At 20.8% G+C, this 5469-nt stretch overlaps 2 protein-coding genes across 2 annotated transcripts in view; one reads left to right on the top strand and one right to left on the bottom strand.

The window, feature by feature from the left end:
• LOC117176668 (WD repeat-containing and planar cell polarity effector protein fritz) overlaps positions 1-5469 on the bottom strand; it is a 73196-nt gene that overhangs the window by 54698 nt on the left and 13029 nt on the right. The window lies entirely within an intron of this gene.
• The window catches only part of LOC117172599, an 8741-nt gene that overhangs the window by 2194 nt on the left and 1078 nt on the right, over positions 1-5469 (top strand). The gene's annotated exons all lie outside the window — the stretch shown is intronic.

Here is a 5469-nt window from a genome sequence, read left to right on the forward strand (position 1 = left end):
TTTTTATTGCAAATTCGGATTCAGCGTCGAAAAATACATAAGAATATATAGGTCTGGTCAATTGCACAGACACTTTTGTTTTTTTTGTGGGCCTGTGTTGTTGACAAAATAGTTTATTTTTCAACAAAGTAGTTTTATTTTTAATCAAACAGATTACATTTTCAACTAAAATTATGAATATTTGAATAGAATACTTCATAATTTAATCAAAAAGAGGAATTTTCAAATGAGAATATTCATTTTCTGAGAATATTTATTTACTACAAAAAAGGATTTTCCAGCTAAATATATACATTTTCGTCGAAATAGTTGAATTAAAAAAATATGAATAAATTATCAACTAAATAGTTAGGTTTTCATTGTAAAAAAAGAAGAATTCTGAACAAAAAATGTAGCAGTTCATATTTCAAACCAAAAAAAAATATATTTTTAAAATGAAAACCCGTTTAATTCAAATAAAAAAAGACGAATTTGCAAAACGACTTGACTTTTCAAACAAGAAAGATTTTTCAGTCAAGATCGAGAAAAAATTGCATTCAAATTGTTGAATTTTAAGCAAAAGATGAATCTTGAACCAAGAAGATTAGTTTTCTATCAAAAAAGAAAACGAATTTTCAACAAAATACATGCAATTTTAACTAAAAACGATCAAGTTTCAACTAAAAATAGAATAGTTAAATTTTTAGTAAAAAAAATTAATTTGAAAAAAGAGAATTTTCAACAAAATAGTAAAATTCAGTAATATAAAGCTACAAGTTACCTAAAAAGTTACTTTTTTTCACTTTCTTAATTTTATAATTTAAAAATCAAAAACTTAATTTAAAAAGAAACAAATGAGTTTCCAAGAAAAAAGTTGAATTTTCAATGAAAACAAGTTTTTTAGTCACATTTTTCATACAAACCCTTTTTTTAAAACAAAAATTGTGACATTTTTTATTGAAAAGAATGAATTTTCAATTTAAAAAAAAACACTCTTGAACAATAGAGTTATATTTTAAAGCCAAAAGGATGAATTTCCAACCAAAAAATTTCATTTTCAGCCAAATGGTTAAAGTTTTTATCAAAGCACTTGAATTTTCTACCCCAAAATAAAACGAATTCGAAACAATATAGTTAAATTTTCTATAAAAGAGATGAATTTTTAAAAAAGGAGCTTAACTTTCAACTAAATAGTTAAATTTTCAATGACAAAAATTAAATTTAAAAAAATCGTTTGGATACTAAAAGAGATGAATTTTCAAAACAAAAATATGAATTTTTAAATGGATCTTCAAAACCAAAAAGATGAATTTTAAACAAAGATATTTTATAATCAAAGAGTTGCAGTTTTAAGAACCAAAAAGAAAATTTTAAACCAAGAACGTAAGAGTTACATTTCCAGTTAGAAAATATAATTTTAACCGTAAAAAGAAGAATTTTCGGGTAAATACTTAAATTTTTAACCACAGTGATGAACCTTCAATCAAGAAAATTAATTCTTAACAATGCAGTTCACGTTTTGCAGAAGCAGATAAATTTGTAAATAAAAAAATTTTTTTTTAATAAAATAGTTTTTTTTAAATAAAAATTATGAATTTTCAACTGAAATAGTTCAATTTTTAATTAAAAAAAAAAAATTCACTTAAAAAAAAACGAATTTTTAACCAAAGAAGATGAATTTTCAACAAATATTATAATAGTAGACATTTGAACCAAGAAATAATTAATTTTAAGTAGCAAGCAGTTGAATCAACATGAAAATGTGAGTTTTTAGTCAAATGTAATTTGTTTACTCAAATAATTGGATTTTGAACTCATAAAGATGAATTTTCAGCAAAACAGTTGAATTTTCAATCGAAAATATGACGTTTTAACGAAATTTTTGAATTTTCAACTAGATAATGAAATTTTAAATTAAAAATATAATTTTCAGAGTAAAGCAAATACAATATATATATACAAACAAGTTTATATAATTTCAACTAAAAAAAAATTAAATCAATCATAGTTGAATTTAACAAAATATGAATTTTGAACGAAATAGTTGAATCCTCACCGTAAGCAGAATAATTGTATACCAAATTAGTGGAATTTTCAATCAAAAGAAATTAATTTCTAAAAAAAAAAGTTGCATTTTCAAAAGCCAAAATATGAATTTTTAACCAAAAACTTAAGTATATATATATATTTTTTTATTTTCTAAAGATATCACAAAGATTTCAATGATTTCCAAAATTTTGCAAAGATTTCGTGAAGATTTCGGACAGATTAAAAAGATTTTACAAAAAGACTTCAAAGATTTCAATCATTTCATAAATGTTAACAAATATTTCAAAAATATTGAAATGAGTTCAAGAGATTTCACAAAGATTTCAAAGATTTCGGAAAGATTTTAGATAGGTTTTTAAGTTTGCACAAAGATTTAAATGATTTCAATAATTTCACAAATATTACAAAAAATTTTCAAATATTACAATGATTTCCCAAAGGCTTAAAATATTTCGCTAAAATATCGTATAAATTACAAACATTTCAATTATTTCGCAAATATTACAAGATATATGAAATATTTTGAAAAAGTTTTCTAAAAATATCACAAAGATTTCAATGATTTCAAAAATTTCACAAATATTTCGCAAAGGTTTCGGGCAGATTTAAAAGATTTCAGAAAGGCTTTAATGATATTATTAATTTCATAATTATTACCGAATATTTCAAAAATTTTGAAAAGATTTCACAAAAATTTCAAATATTTCGTAAATTTTTAGATAGATCTCCAAGTTTCCACAAAGATTTAAATGATTTCGAACAGTTTAAAAAGATTTCAATTATTTCAATAATTCCATGAATATTACAAAATTTGAAAAAATATTTAAAATATTTTTTTTTTGCTACTTTCTAAAGATACCACAAAGATTTCAATGATTTCCAAAATTTTGCAAAGATTTCGTAAAGATTTCGGACAGATTAAAAATATTTCACAAACATTACCAAAAACTTCCAAATATTTCAAAAATATTACAGCGGTTCCCCATTGATTTTGGACAGATTGAAAAGATTTCACGTATATTTCAATTATTTGAAAAATTCCATAAATATTACAAAATCTTACAAAATATTTAAAAAAAAAAAATTTTTTTATTTTCTAAAGATACCACAAAGATTTCAATGATTTCCAAAATTTTGCAAAGATTTCGTAAAGATTTCGGACAGATTAAAAATATTTCACGTATATTTCAATTATTTCAATAATTCCATAAATATTACAAAATATTTAAAATATTTAAAAAAATAAATAAATTTCTAAAGATATCACAAAAAATTTACAAAGATTTCGGACAAATTATAAAGATTTCACAAAGACTTAAACGATTTAATTAATTCCATCATTATTACCAAATATTTCAAAAATTTTGAAAATATTTACAAAGATTGCACAACAATTTCAAATATTTCGTAAATGTTTTAGATAGATTTCAAAGTTTGCACAAAGATTTAAATGATTTCGAAAAGTTTAAAAAGATTTCAATTATTTCAATAATTCCATGAATATCACAAAATTTTACGAAATATTAAAATTTTGTTTTAATTTCGAAAAATATCACAAAGATTTCAATGATTTCAAAAAATTTACAAATATTTCACAAAAACTTGAATAATTTCATTAATTTCATAATTATTATCGAATATTTCAAAAATTTTGAAAATATTTCCAAAGATTGCACAACAATTTCAAATATTTCGTAAATGTTTTAGATAGATTTCAAATTTTGCACAAAGATTTAAATGCTTTCAAACAAATTAAAAAGATTTCAATTATTTCAATAATTCCATGAATATTACAAAATTGTACGAAATATTAAAACAAATTTTTTAATTTCGAAAAATATCACAAAGATTTCAATGATTTCAAAAATTTTACAAAGATTTCACAAAGATTTCAATATTATTTCAATAATTTCACAAATATTGCTAATTATTTGAAATATTTTAAAGAGATTTCTAAAGATATCGCAAAGATTTCAGTGACTTCAAAAAAATCAAAAATATTTCGGACAGATTAAAAAAATTTCATAAAGACTTCAATTGTTTCAATAATTTCATTAAGATTACCAAATATTCAAAAAAATATTTTGAAAAGATTTCAAAAAGATTTCAAATATTTCGTAAATGTTTTAGATCTATTTCAGAGTTTGTGTAAAGCTTTCAATAATTTAGGACAGATTAAAAAATTTCAACCATTATAATAATTTCACAAATATTGCCAAATATTTTAAGTATTTTGAAAATATTTCTAAAGTTATCACAAAGATTTTATTGATTTCAAAAAGGTTACAAATATTTAGGACAGATTAAAAAGATTTCAATAATTCCATAAATATAACAAAATATTACAAAATACTTGAAATATATTTTTTTTAATTTCTAAAAATATTACAAAGCTTTCGAACAGATGAAAAAGATTTCACAAAGACATCAATAATTTCATTAATTTCATATTTATTATCAAATATTCTAAAAATGTTGAAAAGATATGCAAAGATTTCGCAAAAATTTCAAAAATTTCGCAAATGTTTTAGATAGATTTCAAAGTTTGCACAAAGCTTTAAATGATTTTGAATAGATTAAAAAGATTTCAATTATTACAATAATTCCATAAATATTACAAAATATTTTTAATATATACATTTTTTTAATTTCTAAAGATATCACAAAAATTTTAATGATTTCAACAATTTTACAAACATTTCGTAAAGATTTCGGACAGATTAGAAAGATTTAACTAATATTTCAATTACTTCAATAATTTCACAAATATTGCCAAATATTTTAAATATTTTGAAAAGATTTCTAAAGATATCACAAAGATTTCAGTGAATTCAAAAATGTCACAAATATTTTGCAAAGATTTCGGACAGATCAAAAAGATTTCACAAGGATTTCAAGGAATTAATTAATTTCCTAAATATTACCAAATATTTCAAAAATTTTGAAAAGATTTCCAATGATTTCACAATGATTTCCCAAAGATTTCAATAATTTCACAAATATTACAAAAAATATACAAATATTTCAAAAAGATTATAATGATTTCGGACAGATTTAAAAGATTTTACATATGTTTCAATTATTTCAATAATCTCAATAATTTCACAAATATTTCCAAGTATTTGGAATATTTTGAAAAGATTTCTAAATATATTACAAAGATTTTAGGTATTTCAAAAATTTAACAAATATTTCGGGCAGATTAAAAAGATTTCACAAAGACATCAATTATTTCAATAATTTCATTAATATTACCAAATATTTCAAAAATATTTTTAATATTTTGAAAAAAGTTCCAAAGATTTAACAAAGATTTCAAAATTTTTACAAAGATTTCCAACAGATCAAAAAGATTTCACAAGGATTTCAAGGAATTAATTAATTTCCTAAATATTACCAAATATTTCAAAAATTTTGAAAAGATTTCCAATGATTTCACAA

This window comes from Belonocnema kinseyi, chromosome 1 (assembly GCF_010883055.1).
Source record: "Belonocnema kinseyi isolate 2016_QV_RU_SX_M_011 chromosome 1, B_treatae_v1, whole genome shotgun sequence".
Lineage (NCBI taxonomy): Eukaryota > Metazoa > Arthropoda > Insecta > Hymenoptera > Cynipidae > Belonocnema > Belonocnema kinseyi.